The sequence below is a fragment of the Sciurus vulgaris genome (genome assembly GCF_902686455.1).
Source record: "Sciurus vulgaris genome assembly, chromosome: 7".
NCBI lineage: Eukaryota > Metazoa > Chordata > Mammalia > Rodentia > Sciuridae > Sciurus > Sciurus vulgaris.
In genome coordinates, this window is record NC_136467.1 from 161,601,704 (window position 1) to 161,628,951 (window position 27,248).

At 36.6% G+C, this 27,248-nt stretch overlaps 1 pseudogene across 1 annotated transcript; it reads right to left on the reverse strand.

Annotated features, from left to right (window-relative positions):
- Positions 1 to 116: 116 nt before the first annotated feature.
- LOC306665821 (flavin-containing monooxygenase 5-like) lies at positions 117 to 21,757 on the reverse strand (annotated as a pseudogene). The gene is made up of 8 exons: positions 21,383 to 21,757; positions 16,147 to 16,335; positions 14,080 to 14,242; positions 13,293 to 13,428; positions 11,896 to 12,091; positions 8,661 to 8,997; positions 3,943 to 4,037; positions 117 to 260 (listed from the first exon to the last, which is right to left on the reverse strand). The product of its transcript is annotated as a flavin-containing monooxygenase 5-like (transcript).
- Between the last annotated feature and the right edge of the window lie 5,491 nt (positions 21,758 to 27,248).

Sequence of the window (27,248 nt, forward strand, 5' to 3'; positions counted from 1 at the left end):
CTTCATAGGCTTCCTGATATGATCATCTTAAGATGGTTTTTCAAAACCTATTCCACTTTCCAGGGACCTGTAGATGAAACTGGAGTGGACACAGGGTCCCAAAAATAACTGTAATGTTAGCTTGGGCCAGTGAAGGACAGAGACAGTAGATTAGGCTTGACTGCCACCAAATCATCAATCCCTTCCATGATATCAATGTAGTCTCCCCGAATGGTATGGCTCTCCATATACCTAAAAGTAGAGAAGATAGAAGACATGGCCTATCAACAAGGCAATCAATTACATGATCAATCAATCAGTGATTTCTGAGTGCTGGTATTGATTTTATATTGGACTATTAGCTCTACTAAATAGTGAAAAAAAGATGATATTTGTCACCATCCTTAATGATCTTACAAATCTACTAGTAAAAGATAAGATAGGTATACACCTACAGAACTCAATTTTGCTTAATATTGTGGGTTTTACTGCTAAATAGAAAAAAAAGGCCACTTAAAAGAGGCATATACTAGGCTCTTGAAGGATGTGAAAGATACATAGAAGATGAGAACAAAGAAAATGATTAAAAATCAGGGAACAGCAGCAAAATGAAAGAATAAAGCAGGAATGGGTCAAAGAATATTTATGGTCATTGCCTAAATTAGTTGAAAACATGAGAGATCATAGAAATGTATGGACTGTAGCAAAGATTTTCAATGCAACCCTTTCTTACTGCCAGAGATTTCATATTGAAGAAAATTCCTATGATTGCAAAGAGTGAGGCAAAGCTCTTAATAGGAGTTCATTATTGAATTTAACTTGACTTGGTTTCCCCTTTGATTGACTTTTTCTGTAGTGTAGTTTCTCCCTCTGCTAACTCATTGTTTTTCATTTCCTCCTTGTGGAATATTTTTCTTACAATGTTCAGTAGTTCATGCTTTCAATTTGTAAATTCTTTTAACTTTTGTTTATCATGGAAGGATTTTATTTCATCATCAAATCTGAATGTTAATGTTGCTGGGTATAAGATTATTGGTTGGCTTCCATGTTATTTTAGAGTTTGAAATATGTTGTTCCAGAGCCTCCAAGTATTTAGTGTCTGGACTGAGATATCTGCTAATGTTTATATTGGATTCCCTGTATATGTAATCTGATGGTTTTCTCTCACAGACTTTAAAATTCCATCTTTATTTTGTATGCTAGACTTTTTCTTTATAATGTGCCTCAGTGTGGGTCTGGGGTAATTTTATACATTTGCTGTCCTATAAGCCTTTGTAATTGGTTTTCCATTTCATTCTTCAGGTTTTGGAAATTTTGTCACATTATTTCATTGAGCAGATTTTTCATTCATTTGGTTTGTAACTCTGTGTCTTTCTCAATCCAAATAATTCTTAAATTTGGCCTTTTCATGTTATCTCATAGTTCTTGGAGGTTCTGTTAATGATTTCTTTCAATCTTCCCTTTGTAGTGAAATTTATTTTCAAGATGAAATATTTTATCTTCATTATCTGAGGTTGTGGGGAAAAAGGTACACTCATACATTGCTGGTGGGGTTGCAAATTAGTGCAATCACTCTGGAAAGCAGTGTGGAGATTCCTCATAAAGCTTGGAATGGAGCCACCATTTGACCCAGCTATCCCACTCCTTGGCTGTCCCCAAAGGACTTCAAATCAGCATACTACAGAGACACAGCCACATCAGTGTTCATAGCTGCTCAATTCACAATAGCCAGATTGTGGAGCCAACCTAGATGTCCTTCAATTGATGAATGAATAAAGAACATGTGGTATATCTATACAATGGAATATTACACAGCCATAAGGAATGATAAAATTATGGCATTTCCAGGCAAATGGATGAAATTGGAGAATATTATTCTAAGTAAGATAAGCCAATCTCAATAAATCAAAGGATGAATGATCTCGCTGATAAGCGGATGATGAACATAATGGGGGGTGGGAGGAGTTAGTGTTAGGGTTAGTGTTAGGTTTAGGGTTAAGTTTACGGAGGGTGGCAAGAATTGAGAAAGGAAGGACTGCATAGAAGGAAAAGAGAGGTGGGAGAGGTGGGGGAAGTGAAAATAACAGAATGAATCAAGCAACATTATCTTATGTAAATTTGTGATTGCAAAAATGGTATGCCTTTAATCCATGTACAGAGAAACAACATGTATCCCATTTGTTTACAATAAAAAAATTATAGAAATCTTAAAAAAAAAAAAGAATGGATAACATTCCAGATTCAAAAGACTGATGCAAAAGAGGAAACTCACTACAAAAATCCTCAAACATGAGATTCTCAATTATTTTATGAGGGCAGTGGTGGTGGGGTGGTGGGTGTCCACAGATCAGGGCTTTCCAGGGAAAATGTTAACTTTGAATCCTGAAAGAATGAGGGAGGGTGACTTATCCTATAAAAGGAAGGGGCCCTTCAGATGGAACCAGATTAAATGATTATACTAAGTGCAGATTTGGTGAGCTAAAAAGACTTTTTGTGGGAAAATGTGGTGAACAGTAAAATATGTGGAAGAAGTGTGACTAGGAGACTTTCACTTTGTACTTTCTATAATGAAAAGAAAGAACAATGGAACACAAAAGAAATAAGAGGAAAGTCAAATTAAGCTTATGGAGGGATCCAAAAACAAGGACAGAAAAAATGATTAGAAAATAAATTTTAGGTAGAATTCTTGAGATGAAATTCCGAAGGAACTTATAGATGGCCAATTAGTACTTTATCAAAATGGGGCTGGAGTTTCAAAGAGATGAAATAGGAAAGAATGTGAGAGCTTTGCTTCCGGAGATATATTACCTCAGGTGTTTGTATGCATGCATTATTTATCTTATATCAGTTGTCAAGAGCTAGGGTTTTCATGAAGGTTTCACAAAAGGATTCACTATTCCAGCCTTGCAGGATTGTTATGAGGATTGAATAATCTCCATGTACATGAAATGCTGAATGTAACTGTAACCCTTCAATAAAGTTCAAATTATATCCTTGGGGACTGCTTATATCAGAAGGTGGTGGGACAAGAAAATCAAAGTAAAGAAGCAGAAAATCCAAATAAAAGAGTTTAGTGCCAGAAGAGAGGGAAAGAAAGCACTCCAAGGGAAAATGTTCTAAAATCCAAGCTCAGTTAGTGAGAGATTGGAATCTAGTCATGGGGACCTCCAATGGAACAGTGTCAGGAATTAGGAGGTGAGCTCAAAACACAGGGACTCTGGGGAGAAAGGGGAGAGGTCTGAGAGCATAGGATGTAGAAACTTTAGATGTTTTAGAAATGAAAGAGGGAAGACAGAGGAGAGCACCTGGTAAGGATAAGAAAGATTAATAAAAATTATTTCTCTTCCTCAAGATGGGGAGTTATCCTAGTATAGTCAGTTGCAGAAAACCACCATTTGGGGACTTCAACATCAATTTCCACTTTTTCTGAATAAAAACCAACCCTAGGATTGAGCTGAAGTTCAGACTTCTGAATCACTGTGTTCACCCCAGCACTAAGCAGTCAGCTGATGTTATTACCTTACCAAGTCACATGGACTTTTCATGCTCCAAGCCACTCTAACCTGTAGTGCTATTCACCTGATGATAGCCAGCAAAGCAGTCACTCCAATTTGTAAAACTACTTGACCTATTTGAAATTATTATTCGTTCAACATACTCTTCCTTCCCTTGACACCTTTAGTACTGCTTCAAGTAATTCCTCCCAAAATAACATACCTAAATTTTTTCTCCATGAGTTTTATTCTACCCAACTTTTCTTTTAAGTCCTAAATATAGTCTTTATACCCTTTTCTTGAGTTTTCTTTCCTTTCTCATCCATATGGAAACTGTTAGTGATATTTTTCCATTCAGTTGTCATCAATATTGTTCCCTTTTTAATCAGAATTCTCAAATTAACAAGAGGAAACTGAAATGTAGTAATATATGGTTTGTATTAAGAAATAAGTAGAAAAATTGGCATACATTATCCTGAGAGAATTTCTTATATTTTCCCATGTCCTCTTGAGTTTTAGTTATACCTGCCATCATTTCTAATTGTGAGGGGAATTTATTTAGCCCTAAAGAAAAAAATTTAAAATTTGAGTGTAAATTACCTCAGTAAAAACAATGATCCTATTAACAATTACTGTGTTATGAGGAATTCAAAGAAATTCCGGATAATTTTCTGTACTCAAATAGATTATAATTTGGTTGATTACCTGATCTTTCCACCATCAAAATATAATAAGTAGAGCATACCTAATTGGAAAAACAGAAATCTGAAATGGTCCAAGCCCCAATACTCTTTGAACACTGACAAGATACCACAAGTAGGAAATTCAGCACTTGATCTCATGGGATAGCTCACAGTCAAAAAACAGGCACATTAAAACTATTGTATAAAATAACCTTGGGGCTATGTTTATAAGGTACATATGAAAAAGGTGAATTTCAATTTAGATTGGGTTCCATCTCCAAGATAGGCCATTATGTATATACAAATATTTCAAACACTGAAAATACATGAAGTTCAAAACACCTCTAGTCCTAAGCATTTTGGATAAAGAGTATTCACTTGTATCTATATGTGTAGCTTACTTTATTCTGCTTTGTCTTAACATGTTTACTGTACTCTTCTTTCCAACAAATACCTGCCTCCTCCCTAACATAGTCTTTGATTTGGTAAATAAAATATGGACACATGGAAATGACAAATGGTCTTAAAATCACATGGAAAATGAGATACAAGGTCAAAAGGCAAGTTGGATGTGGTGACACAACCTGCAGTCCCAGCACTTGGGAGGCTGAAGTAGGAGGATAACTTGAGTCCAGGGGTTCAATCAGCCTGAAAAATGTAATAAAACACCATATCAAAAAAGGAGGGGACTGGAGAAATGCACCTACACAGGTTTAATAAAAAAGATATTTTATAAAATGGAGAGTAAAAGAAGTAAACATAAATTCTCAATCACATTTTATACTAAAGTCCTATGGAAGATAATTCTCACCTTCTAACCTCATTTTTTAGATAGGAGCTTGTGTGGGGGGTAAGGCCAAGGGTTACACATATTACCCAATCTTGACAAATTAAAAAAAAAAAGCTCTGGGTACAAGGATATCTGCTATATTGTTGCTTAGTGAGTAAGTCATCCAGTGCTTCTAGAAGACTTGATGTGTGGTAAAGACTAGTGAAAATGAACCTGAAAAAGCAGGTTATAACAATCTGTGGTGGAAACTAAATGGCACCCTATGACATTATACCTTCTGGTAATACAAAGAATTGGTATAATTTAATATGGTTTTCAAGTAAAGAATGTTGCTCAATGAAAGAACCCTTCTGAGACTGGCAAACAGGCAAGGAACAAAGAAACTTGATTTCCTTCATGGCAAGAATGTGGGTTCAGTGTTATAGAAAAGGGTGAAATATTTCCCTTGACAAGAGGACAATAATTCCAGAGAATGAAGGAAGAAGGAAAATGGGATTCAGCAGAGGGAAGACAGATGAAAGAAGAGGACAGACTGAGCTGGGTAGGCTTGAAAGTCTAGGAGAAACTAGGTCAAAGATGAACTAGTGAAGATAAAATTCAGGGATGAGAAAGACAAGAATTTGTTAGGTACACAGGTAAGTCATGGCTAGAATAAAAAACTCAGGGTTCCTGTTGGAAGTTTGGTAAATTCATAGGAATTCTGAAGATTTCTTTTTTGCAAAAACTGGAAGAATGTGTACTAGTCTTCTGCTACTATAAGAAGCTGAAATTTTTGTACATTTTCCTTTGGATCACCTACTCTCATACCCATAATGCAGATTCTTCCAGATATTCATGTTTCTAATTTCTCTTCCCAAGTTACTTGGGCATGGAATAAGAGTCCCATTTGCTTCAAGCATACTAAGATGCTCTGGCCTATGTTAATGAATTTTTCTCCCCTTACTTAATTGATCTAATTAAAATATCCATTTAACAAGATCAGAATTAAGCCCAACCCTGGGTTACTTGCATTTGGTGGTCCAGTGCTCTTAAATAGTACATGACCTACTGAATAAACTGTAAGAAGTTAAGAAATGACAGACACTTGGAAAGATGTTTTTTACCTATTAACTATATGGCACTATATTTTTCCCTCTCAAATCATGAGGATCTCACTAGTAAACAGTAAGCTATAATTCCAATGAAAACACTGAATAGTTTTAATTAAATACTAGTAATTATAGCAAATTTTATTATAATAATTATAAGATCAAAGAATTTCTCCTTTAGAAATAAACTTCAAAATCATCTGGCTTCTCTCTATTCTGAAGCTTAACTTTCCTCCAGTCACCTCTGTTCAAATGGCCATTTAGGCATGTGACATTCTTTTGGTATTATGTTTGGATTTTTCACAATTTCAGAGGTTGCCCAAGAAAAGTTCTTGTTGATCTAGGCATTAGACTAAAAACTCTGCCCCTACTAGAAGAAAGAGTAGGTCCAACTCTCTATCATGTTGGCTCAGGAACCAACATCCTCTTTAAGACTCCTGAAACAGAAGTAAAATAAAGAATCAATAAATGGGATGGTATCACATAAAAAGCTTCTTTGCAGCAAAGGAAACATCAAAAGAGCTCTCAGAATGGTAGAAAATCTTTACCATCTAAACCTCAGAGAATTAATCTCAAGGATATACAAAGAACTCAAAAAACTTAAGACCAAAAATCCCCAAAAACTCAATCAATAAATGGGCAAAGGAGCCAAATAGGCACCTCACAGAAGAAATGCAAATGGACAAAAAATATGGAAAAATGGTCAACATCTCTAATAATGAGAGAAATGCAAATTAAAACTATACTGAGAGTTAATCTCAGTCAGAAATATATCAAGAATACAAGTAACAGTAAATGTTGTCAAGGATGTAGGAGAAAATGTTCACTTATACATTGCTGGTGAACTGCAAACTGGTGCAAGCACTATAGAAAGCAGTGTGGAGATTCCTCAGAAAACTTGGAATGGAACCACCATTTGACCCAGTTATCCCCACTCCTTGGTTTATACCCAAAGGACCTAAAATCAGCAAACTACAGTGACACAGCCACATCAATGTTTATAGCACTCAATTCATAATAGCAAAGTATGGAACCAACCTAGGTGCCCTTCAACAGATGAATAAATAAATGTGGTAAATGTACACAATTGAATATTACTCAACCATAAAGAAGAATGAAATTATGGCATTTGCCAGTAAATGGATGGAACTGGAGAATATCATGCTAAGTGAAATAAATCAGGAGTAGGGTTGTGGGCCAATGTTTAAGTCCTTGGTTTTCATGTGTGAGGTCCTGGTTCAATCCTCAACACCACATAAAAAATGAATAACATAAAGGTATTATGTCTATCTACACCCAAAAAATTTAAAAAAGAAATTACCAGTCCCAAGAAATAAAAAGCCAAAGTACTCTCTTATATGTGGATGATAATTCATAATGGGGGGGTAGGGAGCAAAAGGATGGATGTTCACTGGATTAGACAAAGGGGAATGAAGGGAAAGGAGGAGGGATGAGAATGGGAAAGACAGTAGAGTGAATTAGACATAACATTCCTATGCTTATATATGAATACAAGACCAGTGTAACTCCACATCATGTTCAACCACAAGAATGGAATCCAAATTGGAATGGATTGCACTCCACATTTGTATAATATGTCAAAATACATCTTACTGTCATGTATATCTAAAAACAACAATTTAAGAATAAACCATTATATGGACAAAAAAGGAAAAGGTCTTGTCATGTTTATTTTTTAATGTTAAGCTGATATTATACAACCCTCCAGATTTCACTCCTTGGTTCTTGTTTGACTCTTTGCACTACTAAGTAGGTTATTCCTTCAAATACTTGAAGGGAACTCTCAGATCTCCCCCAGATCTTAACTTCTTTTGCCTAAACTTCTCCAGCAAATTCTTCTATATTTGAAATGATATGTTTTCACATTCCTTAAATCATTCTTATCTCTCTCCTTATTCAATGAATTTCAGTTTTACTTTTTTAAAGTTTTCAGGTGGTAGTCTGATCAGTTTAGAGAACAATTATGTGTTCTGGGACATAATAATTTTTTGATGATGCTAGAATTAATCATGCCTTTTAGAAGCCTTATCTTCTGCTGACTCATATTGAGCCTAATATCCCAAACTTCAAAGTTTTTTTTTTCTAGTACTCCTAGCCAAAACTGAAAGAAGGTATGTAAAGGGAGTGTGAGGATTTGAAAGTTGAATATTCTACATTCTGGACTAGTCTCCTACCAGGTATTAACTTGCTGTCTGAAATTAAGTCACATCATTTCTATATTTGACATTCTCTATAATAAAAGATGGCATTTTCACTTCACAAATACATGGCAGTTGTCCAAAATTTAGATAAGTGGAATAATCTGGGGAAGAAATTTGTGAAAAATCTTATGCCTGTCCCACCAAGATGTACTGAATAAGCATTGCCAGGGATGAGATCAAAGCATCTCTAAATTTGGAAAATATCCCAGGTGATTCAAATACATGTTTATGGTTATAAATTACTACTTTAGAGTCACTTAAAAATAAATGTTCTAGTAATAACTTTACGCCAGATATTATGCAACCCTCAAGATTTCAGTCATACATACTGCTATTTAAAGGCAAGTACATAAACAATTAAACATCATCAAGTAATTAAGTAGTCAATTTGTACAGTCACTTACCTTTAAATACTTGAGTGGCCCAGCATCCTTGGAGCTCTGCAATGGACATAATGACTCCTAAGGGTTGAATCATGCCTATGAAAACAAGAATTAACTTTTCTAGGGGGAAGACCTTTTATATGTGGATATCTTGTTTTTGAGCATTTTGATGGAATCTTCAAGAAAAGCAAAGGCAATCCTGCCGTCTGTGGCAAAGATAACAGCATCAAAGTCATCCTCCCTGGAGCCATCCTCAAATATGGCAGCTGTCTCTGTGAATTCCTTCACATTTCCTTTCACTTTTAGTAAATTGTATATTTGGCATACATTGTTTACTGTTTGATGCTGGCTCAGATCACTATGAGTGCCAATAAAGATGAAGAGGAGAAATGAGTGTGACCGAGAGAGGGAAAGAAGGGGAAAGAGAGAGATAAATCATGTAAGTAAATTTTTCTTTGGTAGAGGTGTTAAATAATGTTAATGGTTTCCACTCAGTCTACCAATGAAATATGGAAAAGTTCTACTTTTTACCAATTCTACTTTACATCAGATTTTCAGGGCAAAAGCTGAACCCTAGAAGTCACTGAAAGGGGAAAGTACTGGAGAAGTGAAGGCAGAAAAGTCTTATTTGAAGAATGCATATGTGGTTTCTTAATTAATACTAACACTCTGTGGTATCATAAGGCCATAGGCCAATAGTTTTTGTCCACATATTATTAAGTGTGGCAGAACTTGTCTGTTACTATTCTGTTCAGTTCCATTTCTAATTCCAAAGGCCCAAGAAGTAGACTTAGAATTTCATTTCCCAAACTGTGTAATAAATTACATCCATATAGCAATGTAGTATCTAAATTACATTTCCATGCATTAACTTGACAGTCACACAAACTCTAAGAAGGAGATGGGATAGGTGTCATTATCTAGGTTGTATAGATGTGGAAACCAAAATCAAAAGAAGTGAAGTGACTTAACCAATGTTATACAGTCTAGTATTTTAGAATTTCTATTAAAATAGCTTTCTATAAATTATATTGGGATACCTTGGACCTGTTAAGTAGTGTTTTCTAGAGATAACACGGAACAAGGGTATCAAAATAAGTAAGTCAGGTTTCCAGTATCTTGAGTCTTTTAAAAAAAAGCCTCAATTCAGTTTTTTAACAGTCTTAATTTCTGAATTTTAAGTCAGTAGGCTCTGACAGTCCTCATTCCATTATCTTCCTGGCCTAGCCTCAGAAATATTATATGTTTACAACTATACCTGATTTGTTGAATTTAATTTGCTTTCATTCTAACCTTTAGGAAGAATCTTTTCTGCATCCCAAACTCATGATTTCATTTTTCTCTCTAAACCTATTCCCTTTCTAGCAGTACCACCATTTACATAGATGGCCAAGTCAAAAAATTGTCTCATATCTGTCTCCTACCAAGCCTATCCTCTTTATACCTTAAAAAGGAAAATTATCCAAAATGCTCCCTATCTCCCCTGAACTACTACAGTTGTCTTTAGGGCTCCCTTTATATCTGCCTTCTATACCATTTGCCTTAGAATAGAAAGGAAAATAAAAATGATATTAGGATGCTCAATTTAGAAAAGAAAATAAAAAGCTAGAAAGAATATTATTGGGTCAGGTGCTGTGGTCATTCTACAATACTTTTATTACCGATTTATTATGTCACGCATTTGCTTAAATTCTAGGCAAGTTCTCTGCCACTGAGCTAAATCCCCAACCACCCAAACTTTTTTTTAGCAGAGCATACAAAAAGTTTCTTACCTGATAGACCTAGAGATATATTCAACTATTCTTGTACCTTTGCCATATAGTGTAGATATATCAGACTATGTGCAGGTCTCAGGCTATAATGTGCCTTTTGCTATTCTAAGATATTATAATTAGAATGCTACATGCTGACACTATTTACCTACCTCTTATTATTTCATAACACCTCAATTTGTTTTGCAACTACAGAAGATATTCATGCTTAAATAACTAAATGAATAAGTTGTTGGGAAACACAGCATCCAATTATCATCTCGCTAATTACTTTCAAATTGCTTAGGCAATTTAGCAAGACCCTAAGCAACTTAGTGAGACCCTATCTCAAAAAATACAAAAGGCTAGAAATGTAACTGAGTGGAAAAGTGACTCTGGGTTCAATCCCAATACCCAAAGAAAAAGGAAAGAATATTATTGGGATATCTGTGCAAATTTGAATATGCCAACATTTTAGATAATGTATTTTATCAATGTTAAATTTCCCAAATGTGATAATTGTATTATGGTATACAAGGGAGTGCCCTTTTTCTTAGGTAGATATTAATGATTTTGACTTACTTTAAATAAATATACTTAAGTATGTATGTATGCTACATATTGTTTGGATCTTCCTATCTTCTAAAACAGAAAACAGAAAAAGAAAATATGGCCGTATTTGATAGGTGAATCTAGGTAAAAGATATATGAATGTTCAATGTTTTTATTATTGAACTGCTTTTCTGTAGATCTTCATTTCTTATTTTCAAACATGAGAAATTATTAAAAAATCATTTAAAGTCAGTATATAGAAATGATTTCACAATGGTCCTCCTGGCTGTATGAGAACCTCATTTTTTTATATTCTGCATCCTATGCAGTTCTTTGTCATATCCTGTTGTCTGTCTTTGCATTTATATTTTTTAAGATAAGATCCATTCTGAAGTCTTCAATTTGTTACTCATATTTTCCTTGGGCAAATTACTTAATTTTTCTTAGTTTCAATGTTTTTAATTTGTAAAATGGACATAAAAAAGGAACAGACCCCCAGGGGCATTTGTGAAGGTAATGAGATAATACATATAACTCATTACTGTGCTTGTCTTTAAAAACTCTTCAAAAAAGGTAAGGTATTATTTGTATTATCATGTCTTTTCTCTCTGTATTTCATGCCCAATATAATGCCTTGCTCACAACGGGTGCCCCTTATTTGTTGAATGAATGATGCACTGCCCTGTACTACCTTTTTGTTGTTGTTGAGCACAATATAAAAAGAACTGATACCTGATAGAATAAGAAAATGGTTAATGGCAATGAGAATAAGTGACAGAAATCCTTTAGATCAGCAGATCTTGGTCTTCTGTGGTTGATAAAGTAAAAATTTAATTTCAAATTCTCTGGGTTGTCTTAATATATGGGTTGAGATAGTTCTGTTAGCCTGTGTGAACAATTCTTGTTCTTGTATCTTAGCCAATACCAACTCCATTCCCATCCTGAGAACATACCTGTATTTAGGCTTCAGGCCAAACTTCATGATCAAATCATTGATACATACTTTTTCCAAAATTTTTTTGTTAATGCTTGGCCACATATCTTTGATACAAGAAGTTTAAGTTGAGAAAAGTATAACACATCAAAAGGATATCTATTGTCCCCTACATGATTCAAGATCCAAGCAACACTCCTGGTGCTGAGGAATACCTAAGGCATGGAATATATTGTTTACTGTCATCATTATGGCTCACAATCTGAAAGCACTCCCACTTTATTCAAGATTAAGCTCATTCTCACTAGTGTGGCATTTTAGTTCTGTACAATCTTTTTAAAAAATTTCCTGCCATTTTTCTTCCCAAACACTGTCCAAGAATATATCTCACTGTGATCCACCACTATGTTTTTGTTTAAAGTTAATGTGCTTGAAAAGTTCTTCTCTTTTAAATTCTCCTCAGCCCATTCATTTTTAAGATCCAGATAAAGTTGGCTTCCTCTATGAGAATACCACTGACCTTTAAAGCTGAGAATTCCCTCTCCATCCTCTGAACTTCACTAGCACTTACAAACAATAGTACTCATTAGAAATCATGGAATAGGCTCAGCTCAGTGGCACATGCCTATAATCCCAGTGGCTCCAGAGGCTGAGGCTGGAGGATCATGAGTTCAAAGTCAGCCTCAGCAATTTAGCAAGGCCCTAATCAACTCAGTGAGACCCTGTATCTAAATAAAATATAAAAAGTGTTGTGGAAGTTGCTCAGTGGGTAAGTGCTGATATCTATATGTTTTTGGGAAGATTAGATTGCTTCTTTTCTTTTTCCACTTGAGGGGCAAAAAGGAAACTCACCTACCATCCAATTAAGTAAAAATTTTTAATTACCAAAATGTGCCATCCTTTATATGAGAATATGGCATTTCTTCTGGCCAATGGATAATTCACACTCTCAATATTGCATTTACACAACCTCTTCCAGAAAATACCTGGTCTTCATCAAATCCAAGGAGAGGCTAACTAGAATTCTTTAAAAAAAATTTTTTTTTGTAGTTGTAGGTGGACAGTATGTCTTTGTTTTATTTATTTTTCTGTGGTGCTAAGGATAGAACCCAGTGCTTCACACATGCAAGGCCAGCACTTTGCCACTGAGCTAGCCCCAGCCCTAACTGGGACTCTGAGTGCAGCCTGAAGCACTGAACTTATTCCTTAGTATAAAGCCAACTGAATAGTGGAACCCTAACTGGTAATCATGCCCCTGCATTAGCATCAATCATGATGCCCATTGAAGCGATGAAACCAAACCTCATATTTGCCACTGCTACTGATGGGCAATGTGCAGTCATCCATACTCTGTTGGGTCTACCTTCTTGATAAGACTGAAGTTAGAATGAAGCAAAGTCAATCATTGACTCAAACCTGCTTGGCTGTTTAGCTAATCTCTGCAACAAGATCTCCTCCAGAATTCCCAACAATAATACTCATTTTCCAGCCAATGCTTCTAGGTTTTTATAGTCTTGACTATGGAAGTACTGTCCTTTGAATTTCTCAATTCCTGTAAAAGAACAGAAAATATTTTTTATAGATAGTTTATATGATGGATATCATTTTAAAATCATTTTTTGTAGAATTTAAAGTTGAAGCATGTATTCTCCATATGATCTCCCTTTATTCAACTATTCTTGTCATTCTGAATACTTTTGCTTATTTTTTTCTTCCATAGCCCCAGAATAGTAACTTGTGATTCCTTTGTCATAAGTAGTTTGTATTTTGTATTTGCAGACTCACAAACCCAAACTGACTCAGAAAACTGCCATTCTCTTTTGTCTTTTCATTCCCTTAGATACATACTCCCATTTCAATTAGAGTATGTATGTTGCTGTATACTCTAAGATAAACACAAAGTGCATTTTTTAAAAAAAGAAAATTCAGGCCCCAAACTGAAACTAAATTATTCAAGCTTTCTTTTAACATTTAGAAACTCAATATTTGTTTGTTTCCTCAATCACTAAAAAATTTCACATCTGAACCAATGCTGGGTACAAGTTCCACAGTCTTTCTTTTAGATCCTTAAGAAGACCAAAGTCATTGTGAAACTAAATACAATCATGTTCTACTTGTCAGAAATACATAGACCAGAACCTTCTATTCCTTAGTGTCAAAGGCATGGCTTAAGGGTCATCCTCCTTTCTGGTAGGTCACTCACCTGGAAAGCTTTCCAGGGGTAAGTGAGCATTAGTGTGATGGCCAGTGCAAACCATGACTCCCTCAAAGACATTAACCTTCTTTTTCCCTTTACACTCAATGACCACCTCCCATTGGCCTTAACTAGAAAAATCAGGCCTCTTCTTCACACTGTACACAGTGGCCTGAAATAAAAGTAACATACACAGGGGACTGTAACTGTAGCAGGTAGAGTGTATATCTTTCCAGACATGACTTATCCTGCAAAATGTTACACAAAATGTTGATACCACAGGTACCATCACATCATTAGGGTCCTTGCAAGAATATTTGATTTTCATACTCTATAAAGAACAGTTTTGTTTGAGGTTGTGGTCTGAGTGAGAAGACTTCTATAAGGCAGATAAAGTAAAATGGAGTAGACGGACTAATGTACTCTCCTGTGCCTATAGAAAAGTAGGACTTGTGAGGATTTTTATTCTCTGCCTTAAGGCATTGTAGCACCTGAATAAATCCTGAATTTCTCCTGTACTACTATGACTCTCCGTGCACTAAACACCTATTCCTCCACTAACCCCAGACATCCCCAAACTCTCTGATGTCTTCTGACAGCCAAATCCTGTTCTCTTTGACTAACTTCAAACTTGTGACTATGAGGTTCACTTTCATGTTAGAGCAGGAAAATATTTCAGTGGCTCTTATTTTTTTAAAGGAATCTCTCTTTGCCTTTTACATATGCCAACTTTACAAGTAATTATAGAGAAAGAGGCTGTGAGATAGGGGAATCAGTGGTATAATTTTTATTAAAAAAAAAAAAGCAATAAATATGGGTTACTCTGCCAGCCTAAAGAAACATCAAGAATGCATTCCAATGAGCTTCTAGGGCCTTGGCTATAATGTCTTGGTTGAATAATAGAAACACTAAGCCTTAACCATCCTGTACTATATATAGTTCCTGTCATGTGTTTTTCCACAAGCTATTGCTTCTACTTGGATCATCCTTTTATTCCTTCTTCATTTGGTAGACTCCTTTCTACTCAAGACTCAGATTGGACATTATCTTCTCTAAAAATCTTTCCTGGTACTTGATTCCTCCTCCCTGATGGGTTAAACATCCCTCTCTGAGGTGCAATGTATAGATCTCTATAGCACTTATCACTTGGTTTATTACTTATACGTATAACAATAATTTTATTCATTTCTATGTGTCTTTAAACACAGATACTTAGTTAAGTTACTTATTTTTTTTTTGTCTTTACATCATGACTGCTTAGTACAGTAACAAACTTGTTCAATAACTGTCACTTAGGTCAGAGATGCACCACCTGGCTGTAAATGACTGGCTTTGGAAATTGTCAACAGATATTACCATTTTGTTATTGGTGATAAACAGAAAAAGGTGGAAGGTTTGGGCCAGGTGATTTGTCTGTTTATGGTCAGGATTATAAATTATGGGAAAATCACAGCAGACTTTAGAGAAGGAAGGAATCAAACCAAAAGTCATAAAGTGCAATCATCTTCTTTTACATAAAAAGAAAATTATGATAAATTCAAGTTGAGAAACTAACTCATCTCAGGTCACGAGTTAATTAGTGGTAAGAAAAAGAGCCAGAATTCAGGGTTTTGAATCCTAATTTGGTATATACTCTCTCCAATGGATTTAACTTCTTTGCTTCCTCAATAACTTTCCAGTCACTAGGTACTTCACCAGGTTGTTTTGGTGATCACATAAAATAATATATTTAAAAGTGCCTCAGACAGTATAAAAGAATAAAGCAATAGTGGAAAATTTGTGGAACCAGAAAGATTTAAAGTTCCCATTCCTATTCATTCCCCTCATTTCCTTTATTGTAAACAGAGTGTGAAATGAAGATAATGAAAATAATAGTGGCAGGTATCTTTCTGTATCTGCAGCCAAAATATATGAGAGACTTTCCCAGGAATATTTTAGGGAGAGAACAAAGAGTGGAGTGTTTGTACTTGAGCATATCAAGCTTATATTTACACATAAGCACTGGTAAATGAAACCACATTATTCATTTACTTGTTGAAGAACTTCAAACTCAAAGACACGGAAAAAACTGCCTACCTTGAACTTGATATACTTTAAAAGGTTGAAGTCTTTGGTATACATCCTGAAATACTTGAGGACCTGGGAATTGTGCATGAAGTTAAGATAATGATCTGGGATGCTGTAGTCACTGAAGCACATCATCTCCTTAGAAGTATTAACGATAACCAATTTGTAAATACCGACTCTCTCTTCTTCAGGACTTTCCTGCAGTAAATTAGAAGTATTCACTGCAACTTGAGAACTAATTTCATGATTTACAAATAGCCAGTGAACAGTTGAAAATTTCCTGAAATAAATGCAATTCAAACAAATGACACAAATACACCACCTCCACACATCTCCCAGTACTTGTACCTCTGTGTAGTTCCTTCCCCTTGAATATCACTCTCTATATGATTTGCTTTTGACCAACAGTATACCATCAAAGTGGCACTGAATGGCTTTCAATGCTAAGTTATAAGTAGCCTTGCAGCTTCCACCTGGGTGTCTTAGAAGGCTCTCTTTGGTGGAACCCAGCAGCCATATAAGAAGTTACCTTTTGTAGCTGTGACCCAAATACTTGACAATGAAAAAGAATTCTTTTGGCTCATGGATTCATAGGTTTCAATTCCACTGCTTTTGCTTTCAGGCAAGGCAAAAATCATGGTGGAAGGGTATGGCAGAGGAAAGCTTCTCTGGTCATGGTAACCAGAAAGCAGGGTTTGGAGGAAGAGGCCCAGGACAAAATAGAGTCCCCAAGTGTAACCCCCCCTTGAATCCGTGATCTGCTTTTCAACCATGTCCCACCTGACTACAGTTTCTACCACTGCCTAGTAATTTATTCAGTTGTCAATGAATTAATCCATTGATGATTTCAGAACTCTAATGAGTGAATCACTTTCCAAAAGACCCACCTCTGGACAATGCTGAATTGGATACCAAGACTTGAACACATGGTATTTATGGGGATATTCTAAATATTTGCTATAAAAACTCCAACTACATTGAGACCACAATACTGTTAGGAAGACCAAGCTAGGCACATGGAAGAAAATATCTAGGATAGAGAAATATTCAAATCTCTCCCAGAAATTCTAGCTATCCCACCTAAAGTTCTAAATATGTGAACAAAGTAGTCATATTAAATTCAGTCTTAGCACTCATTGGCTGGCAATCACAAGAAATTCCAAGTGAGAACTTCCCAGCTGAATGAATAAGTCTCAAGAATTTTTATATATATTGAGGCATTACTCTCAAGAAATGTACTAAGTCTCTTTCCAATATATTTACCCATTGTTTTTATTTCTGGATAACAGTCATTTAAATGAGTTAGATCAAAACATACTAGGGAGAGTATAAGTTAGTACAATATTTTCTGAGTAATTTTGCAATGTATATAAAAATCCTTGAAATTTACATAGCCTTTTAAAGAAATATTCAGACTTGCAAACAAAGATTATTGTTAAAGGATATTACTGTCAGCATTATTCATAAAATAAAAAGAAAACAAGTGCAAACCTTAAGATAAAATCACTGAAATTTGAGGACCACTGTTCTAGAACCTTGCTACCCAAAATATGGTCTGTGGACCAGCACAAATGGGATCACTAGGGACATTGTTAGAAATGCAGAATTTTAGGCCCCTCCCTAGACTGATTGAATCAGAACTAACATAACAAAATCCACAATTGATACAGATGCACATGAAAACAAAGAAGCACTGGTTCAGATGACATTGATCCCTAATTCAGTGTATTCCTTCCTACCAGAAACTTTTTGCTTCCTCAAAAATTTCCAACTAATTTCTTCATGGGGTTAAGTTGGTAATCCAATAAAATAATGCAGTATGAATCCAGCCTATTATTCTGTGATGGAAATTTCACAAACCACAGGTTTCAAATCTATTACATTTAAATTTTTTTGATTATCGAAAATCACCTTAACCAATTTGGACCCTCTCCTTCCTTTGTATTACAGAAATGAATAAGTATTAGGAGAGTGGGTATTACAAAACATTAAATATCCACAAAACAGAGTGTTTAATTTGTCCACATTCAGGATTACTTTCCTCCCAATTCTTATTAAAGAATGATTTAGTCTAGGACTCCAAAATTGATCATACTCATTTGTTTGCCCCATAATTATTTCTTTCTGACTACTAATAAGGTTTTTAGGAGTCCTCTTTCAAGTCTTTTCTTATTTATTTTACCTATTTCAACCAAAGTATCCATTTAAGGTGTGATTGTTACTATATCTCTGCCCTAATTAACATTTTAACTGTTCATATTTCCTATAGTACCTAGCAGAGAGCTTTATTGGGACGCCAGATCAACACAACCAGAATCTCATGAATGGGCTGACATCATTGTTTGTAAATGTTCTCCCAGTGATTCTTAAATATGTAGCAAATGTGGACAACTATACACATTTAAGTGTTTTTCAATCCATTTATTGTCTTATTCTTCTTTTTGCCATTTTTTTGAGAAATGAGGAGTTATAAAATTTATGTTTTTTAAAAAACATATTTCATTAAAGGGTATATATTATTTAATTTTCTGATTAAACAGTAATAGTTACATTTTATATTATATTGTGCCCACATGGCATCTATTTGTTTATCTGTCTATACTTTAAAACTTTACTATGTGAAACAGTTACCTGATCATCAGCATAAATATCACTTAGGGCTTGTCAGAAATGGAGAATTTTTGTATATGTCAAATTAATTCATGAGAATCTCCAGTAAATCATGTGAACATTAAAGTTTGAAAAGCAATTTAGCATACTTTAATAATTTTTAGATATGCAGTTTGACTAAAAAAATTAAGATTATTTCATAGAATCTAGTACTTATTAAATCCTTAGCATTTTGAAAGAAATTTATTAACTTTTCAAGTAATTTTATTTATAAGATAATATCAAAATAAACTGATATATATATCATATCACAATCTACATTCTACCATCAATCCTACTCAATGTTAATGAAGAATTCAAGAATTGATTGAAATTAATGTCTTGAGAGCTCATATAATTATTATTAGAAAGTGTTCAGCTGTACAAGGAGGAGACAATACCAGTTTGGTAGGTGAAACATGATCAGAAAATAGAAATGGTGGTGTCTGAGAAAACACTTGTTTGGCAGATAGAAAAATGAAAGAGGAATCATGATTGGAAAGTGCAAGTAGTACTACCTGAGAACATAAAAATAAACTGAATCCCAGGAAATTATAATAAAAAATAGAAACCCTGAATTCCTAGTGTTCTTATTGGACACTTACCAGTGGAGGTACAATTTCAAAGTGCTTAGATCAATTCTACATATGAAACCTCTAACAAATTATAAAAAAAGCTTTGGGGTAATGGAGTGACAGATAGACTCCAAATAATGATCATGGGACTGATAGAGTAGTACATCTCCAGAGAAAGTTCTCAAATAACCACCAAGCATACAAAATATGTTCAGTCCATTAAAGGATGTTTATAATATTTTAGTCTCCATAGCTATGTAACTGAAAAATGTGAAGAGGAGGGTCTGTAACTCCATAAATATGCTTAGCAGCGACTCAGGACAGATTTCTTCTCAGAAATCCATTTATTAAACCTAGATATATTGGGTAGGAAATATATGCCAGGTATCATTTTTGGTTCTAGAATATAATAATGAACCATATTGGTATGTCTGTGTTAAGAAAAGTCAGAGAAGTTAGAGGATTATGATGAAAGTTTATTTTTTATAGAAGCAGTTTATAAGGTGTTGAAATTTTGCCCAGAGGATAATAAAAAAGAAATCCCCATGCTGTATAGTCAGAAGATTTTAACTTCAAATCCCTTTAGAGTTTAAAAACCACAAAACTGATAATCAGCAGAATAATGGCTACACTCCCAACATCATCCCTGCCCCAATTGACTTCACAGCTGTTCAGTAATTTCCAAACCTGGCTAGGATGCTTAAGGAGACTCAAAATGTGGGGGTCTCACTCAAGGTATGAAAAATAACTGACATGTAATCATATGTAGAGCTGTCACTTTTATAAATGATTGATGTAATTATTCATTCACTTACTCCCTATGATCACTGTACAAAGGGGGTATTACTAGTATCCCTTCCTAAAGATTAAAAAAACAGTGGGCAGAGAGGTTCAATGATTTGCCCAAGGCCATACATCTTGTAAATGACAGTCTTTGAATCTGAAACAGTGCTCTTAACCTCTACACTAGGGTGTGACTGGATTTCAAGAGTAGAATTTTCTGTTACTAAAAACAAATTAACAGGGTTTTCAGCCCATATATGATTATGATAAAGGTATAGGGATTTGCTAAGGGGGATCATTTTAGATCTGAATAAGACTATAGTCAGAATTAGTTCCCAAAATGGATCCAAGATACAACACATTTGTTCAACTAAGAAATGCCATAAGGCCACTTTTAAGTAGCTGGCCAATGCTGTGTTAGTTTTTATCATGTGAAATATACCTGTGACACCTCAATTCCATTCACTCCTTCAGAAAATGAGTTTAAAAGTAAACCAAGTTAGGGATCAATGAAGGTGACTGATACTTTCTGGCACTTAGTAAGTGTACCATTTAAATAGATGATATTGTGAATGGTTACTAACAAGTTGCAGGGTTGCAAGTGCATATTAAAACAATTTAACTTTAAAATTTTATTTAACTTTAAAACTGAGTATGTGTAAAGACAAGAAAACCCATTTCTCAAAGCAAGAAGATTACAGCAAACAATACTATCAAATTTTATACCTTATTCAAGGACAAGAAATGTCAGAAAAATACCTGGATTTTTTTAAATAAAAAAGTAATGTTGAAGATTGGAGGAGGGTTATCCTGGAAGGAGTTGTTAGCAGGCAATTCTAGCTCATTTACCTTAAAGACATATCAGAAGCAACAACTCTACATTTTCTAATCCATTTGTGCTTTCTAATATAGGTTGTTCTGTTACTCATCCTCCCTGCTTCACCAGATTGTTTCCTTCTTCTGAAAAACAGAAAAACTAATGAAATGAATATGTTGTCTGCAGTTTTCATAGATAGTAGAAAAGGAAAAAAAAGGGACATCTGCAATGCATTTTGCAGCCAACAGAGGTAAAGAGAAACCCTCAAAAATGTGGGGTGCAGGGATGTTAAGAAGTCAACAGGCAGAATTTTATCAGGTTTAGTTACTATCAAGCTCTCATATTACCTAACATGAGATAAAATGTTGCGTGCACCCATCTACAGGGAGGGCTTCAAGTATTAAGGGACAAGGAGATTTACCTGATACCTACAAAGCCCTCCAATGTCATCAGTCCTTTCAAAGCAAACAGATTCCAAATCTTCATCCAGGCAGCACTTGGCAGAAGAGAGCCCACAGGCTTCACTCCCAATCACAGCAATTATTTTCTTGGTCATGGTCTCCAGAGGTCTTCACCAGGCTATGGCAATGTTACTTTTCCTAAAGAATGAATGACAAGAGACAGAAAGCACAAATCTGTCAACAGTTTTTAAGAAAGACAATTGCCATGACACTCAAATGAATGCTGTAACAAGAGGTGACTTTGGGAAAGCCAGATTTGGTTGCTCTTTTCAGAAGGAATCTCCTGCACAGAATAGGGCAGCCATGTTGCCTGCAGGACCCAGAGCTGAGAAGCTCCATAGTATTATCTTACTGTTTCCAGAAGTACCTGGCTGATTCCTCAACTGTGATCTGGAAGTTAATCTGAGTTTCTGCTGTAATAAAAGAAATATAAACTACAGAAGTACAAACAGCAGCAACAGTCAGTCGATGGGGAGGCACTGTTCTGTCCCACCTTCTTTCAGCCAACACCCTGCTCACTCATTGGCAGCAATTCTCCCTCTCTTAATGGGAAGAAAATGTGGAGTGAATCTGCATTGGGCAAAAAACAAAAACAAAAAAATCATCTACATCTTCTATAGTTTTCAGCTGCTCTTATAGGCAGTGCCTTTTTACTCCCTCTGGAGGTAGAATGGTCCTCTACTCTCTTTTGCTCCCTACTCTCCGCATTCACTTTTAACTTCCTGCTTTTCCCTTAAAGTGACAAACTCCTACTAAAACAAAACTGTCAACAACTCCCAAGCAAGCTTGATAGAAATGCCAAAATACAGAACACATTTCTTTCAGGAAATCTGTTCAAACAAGTAATCTTACACCTTTCTCTATCTCCTCCCCACCACATGAACTGGATCTTCAGATCCACACTACTGGTAGAATTTACTTTAAAATCCTCATGCATGTTTCAAACTACTTTTAGATGAACTACAGTTGTTTTCATTTCAACTACTTTTAAATATGGTTACAAATAGATCTTTGGCTTGGAGAATTAGTTTACTCCATCAGGAAGATGCCTGTCTTGGACCAACCAACATATGGCCTGAATTACATAAAAATATAGGAAGCACACAATGGGGAACACATAGTGTCCACATCACCTAATGGGAGAATGAAAGAAAAGAGGATCAAAGGTGGAGTTGTTTGTGTGTGCATAAATATATATACATATGTATATGTATATATATACATATACATATGTATATGTATATATATATGTAATAAAAAGGAATGCTTTAACTTTGGTGGGGGTATGAGAGAATGAACCTTGGGTACTTACCTACAGAACCACAACCCATTATTTTTCATTTTGAGACAGGGTCTCACTAAGTTTCTTATGTCCTCACTACTTATCTTAAGCTGGCTTTGAACTTATGATCCTCCTGCTTCAACATTCTGAGACACTGGGATTACAGGTGAGTGCCCCAGCACTGGGCAGAATGTTTTAACTTTTTGATGTAGTACTTTCAAAAATTATTCATCAAAATATATTAATCTTTCAATGGACACATCAAGAAGACCTATTCAAGTAATTCTTACTTTAAAAGAGCTGATATTTAATTTTGCTCTGAATTCTCTTCTCACTTTGTCCTGCAACACTTCCACTAAAGCCTTTATTTAACTAGTGTCCATCCTCACATGTTACCACCAGAAAGAGTGACTTTTGTCACCAAGTATCTTTCCTCCTGTCTAATGCTACTTTCTTCTTGAAAGATAAAGCAATGTTCTTTTTTCAGTTACCTAAATCTCCTTTGAGATTTTAGAATAACTAGTTTCCCATTCCATCCCTCCTAAGACCTATGGTAGTGGAAGGGCCAAGGGATACTTAAGAACAGGACATCTCATCTACAACCATCCAGGTCCTATGAAATCATGGTTTTTCAGGTGTTGGAGAACACAGATGGTATTCTTTCTGTTAATGAATCACCAGACCACAAGGAGCTACAACTGAATCTGAGAGAGACAACTGCATGTCACCTAGACATACAATTCAAGTTGGGTGCAGTAGCCAGATGGGTTTGGAGCTATCATCTTTGGGGTAGGAATGAGCATATCAAGAGCAGAATTAATATTGAATTTTAGTGGCTAGACAAGAAGCAGTCATGGCTAGGTACTCAGTAAAATATTTTCTCCTCCTCTTACAGTATCATATACCCTTTGGAATGGGGCTGCTCAAAGAAGAACTGTATTTTCCTCATTCTCCTTTAAGTTATGTGTAAATTTATGATCAAGTTATCACTAAGGAACATAAGAGCAAAGGTGAGCAACTTCTACTTAACCTGTGAGGAGTATACTATTTTGAAAATATTAATAGCACAAAACAAACATTAAAAAATGTTCAGCATCTCTAGTGATTAGAGAAATACAAATTAAAATGACATTAAGAGTTCATCTCACTCCTGCCAGAACAATATCAAAATACAAAATATCAAAAATACAAGTAAGTGTAAATGTTGGCAAGGATATGGTGAAAAGTGTTTACTCATACATTGCTGGGGGGACTGCAAACTGGTGCAACCACTCTGGAAAGCAATACGGACATTCCTCAGAAAACTTGGATTATGACCACCATTTGACCCAGTTATCCCACTCCTAGATTTAAACCCAAAGGACTTAAAATCAACATACTACGGTGACACAGCCACATCCATGTATATAGCAGCTCAATTCACAATAGCTAAACGATGGAACCAAAGTACATATCCTTCAACAGATGAATGGATAAAAAATGTAGTATATATACACAATGGAATATTACTGAGCATAAAGAAGAATGAAATTATGGCATTTGCAAATAAATGGTCAGAAATGGAGACTATCGAGTTTTTTCAAGATGGCGGCCTAGAGGGTGGCTGCATTTCATGTTGCTCCAGGACTCAGGATTCAAAAGAGGTGATATTGAGACACTTGGGACCAACTCAAAGCAGCTGGGTGACTCTCTCCCGTTGGGGAGGCGTCCCGGATGGGACAGTAGTCCCGGAACGCAGAGAACTTTGTGAAGTAGAGCTGCCGGGGAGATGCCCCTCCCCCCGCTGGAGCAGTGCACTCGGACAACTGGGAGCTCCGTAAAGGAGGCTGCTCAGCACAGCGCTGGGAATTGGAGCCACCACTGGGGCTCCAGCGGCTGCCCAGGGGAGGAGCGGCAAGGAGAGCTGTGTGGACTCAGAACACCGGGGCCTGCCCTGAGGAGGAGGAGGAGCGTGCCCGCTTGGATTCGGAGTGACTGCACCAGAGCTACAGGCGGTTGACAGAGGAGAAGCCGCGTGGCGAGCTGTTTGGACTCAGAACGACTGCTTCTGAACACCGGGGACTGCCCTGAGGACGAGGAGAAGGAAGAGGAGCGCGGCAGCTTGGATTCGGAGTGACTACACCAGAGCTACAGGCGGTTGCCAGAGGAGGGGCTGCGTGGTGAGCTTTTTAGACTCAGACCACTTCTGAACACCGGGGCCTGCCCGGAGGAGTAGGAGGAGGAAGAGGAGGAGCGCGGTGGGTCATTTGGACTCTCAGTGACTGCATTAGCGCTCCAGGAGGCTGCTCAGAGAAGGAGAGTGGTGAGTTGTTTGGACTTAAAGTGACAGCTCCTGAACACAGGGGGGCTGCCTGGAGGGGAAGCACGGTGGGTTGCTTGGTCTCGAGTGGCCGCACCAGAGCTCCAGGCGGTTGCCCAGAGGATGCATGCAGTGGGTCACGTGGATGCAGAGCCACTCAGAGGGACTGCTCCTGAACACCCGGTGGGTTATCTGGAGAAGGAGGAGGAACGGGGAGGGTCACTTCGACTCGGAGTGATTGCCCAGGGCTACGGGTGGTTGGTGGGAGGAGGAGGCATGCAGTGAGTTTCTTGGACTCCTAGTGATCGCACCGGAATACTGGGCGGCTGTCTGGAGGAAAGGCGTGTGGTGGATCTCGGGGACTCAGAGCGATTGTACGGGGCCCCAGGTGGCTGCTCAGAGGAGGGGCCGCATAGCCAGGCGATTAGGTTCAGAGCAGCGTCCCAGGATCTAGGAGGCTTCTGGGTGGAAGAGCCGCACAGAGACAGGCTTAGGGGCGGAGCGAAGGTTCCAGGCCTGCGGGCAGATTCTCTGAGGAGGGGCAAACTAAGGAGATTCATCTGCGAAGGGTGAGGCTCCCAGGCCCAGGAGGTAGGGCCGGGCCCCTGGGAACTTTGGAGAGGAAGGTAGCCCAGCCCAGGTGGTAGCTGTAAATTGAGGGGAACCTCCAGGAGGGAACTGACCAGCGAGACCTTCCCACCGGGTGAGTCTTCCCTGCTGGGTGAGGTTTCCTCACAAGGACGGTAAAACCAGAGACTCAGGCCCAAACAGGCCTTGCCTCAGCCCGTAGCCTAGGTCCCCTTTGGATGACCATTGGTCAACAACTGGAGGCACCTCTGCCCACTAGCAAGGATTATACCCCACCTGAGGCCACCACTCCTAGAGAGGCAGCTTCCTTGTGGAGCACTGCATTATCAACTTTCTCCAAGACTTCAGCCTACTGAGGATATATGTAGAAATCTTCAGGGACATTGTAAGTCAATAGAGGAAATCTGCAATATCTCAGCGGTCCACTGATACCTGAACAATATGAGAAAACAAGGAAAGAAAATGCCACAAACAAATCTAGATGTTACATCAATAAAACCCAATGACAGCATGGCAGAAGAAATGACAGAAAAGGAGTTCAGAATGTACATAATTAAAATGATCAGAGAAGCAAACGATGAGATGAAAGAGCAAATGCAGGCATTGAATGATCGCACCAATCGACAATTAAAAGAGCAAATACAGGAAGCAAAAGATCATTTCAATAAAGAGTTAAAGATATTGAAAAAAAAAAAAAACAGAAATCCTTGACATGAAGGAAACAATAAACCAAATTAAGAACTCCATAGAAAGCATATCCACTAGGATAGAACACCTGGAAGACAGAACCTCAGACATTGAAGACAAAATATTTAACCTTGAAAACAAAGTTGAACAGAGAAGATGGTAAGAAATCATGAACAGAATCTACAAGAACTATGGGATATCATGAAAAGGCCAAATTTAGGAATTATTGGGATTGAGGAAGGCCTAGAGAAACAAGCCAAAGGAATGAACAATTTATTTAATGAAATAATATCAGAAAATTTCCCAAATCTGAAGAATGAAATGGAAAATCAAGTTCAAGAGGCTTATAGGACTCCAAATACACAAAATGACAACAGACCCACACCAAGGCACATTATAATGAAAATACCTAACATACAAAATAAAGACAGAATTTTAAAGGATGTGAGAGAAAAGAACCAAATTACATTCAAAGGGAAACCAATACGGATTTCAGCAGATTTTTCAATCCAGACCCTAAAAGCTAGAAGGGCCTGGAACAACATTTTTCAAGCCCTAAAAGAAAATGGATGCCAAACAAGAATCTTATACCCAGCAAAACTTACCTTCAAATTTGACGATGAAATAAAATCCTTCCATGATAAACAAAAGCTAAAAGAATTTACAAAAAGAAAACCAGCATTAGAGAACATTCTCAGCAAAATATTCCATGAGGAAGAGATGAAAAACAAAGAAGCAAATCAGCAAAGGGAGGAATTATCCTAAAGGAATTGTCAAATAAAGGAGGAAACAAGTTGTGTCAAACAAATAATTAAATAAAATTTAAAAAATGAACCAAATGACCGGGAAACCAAATCATATCTCAATAATAACCCTGAATATTAATGGCCTGAATTCATCAATCAAAAGACATAGACTGGCAGATTGGATTAAAAAGATCCAACAATATGTTGCCTGCAAGAGGCTCACC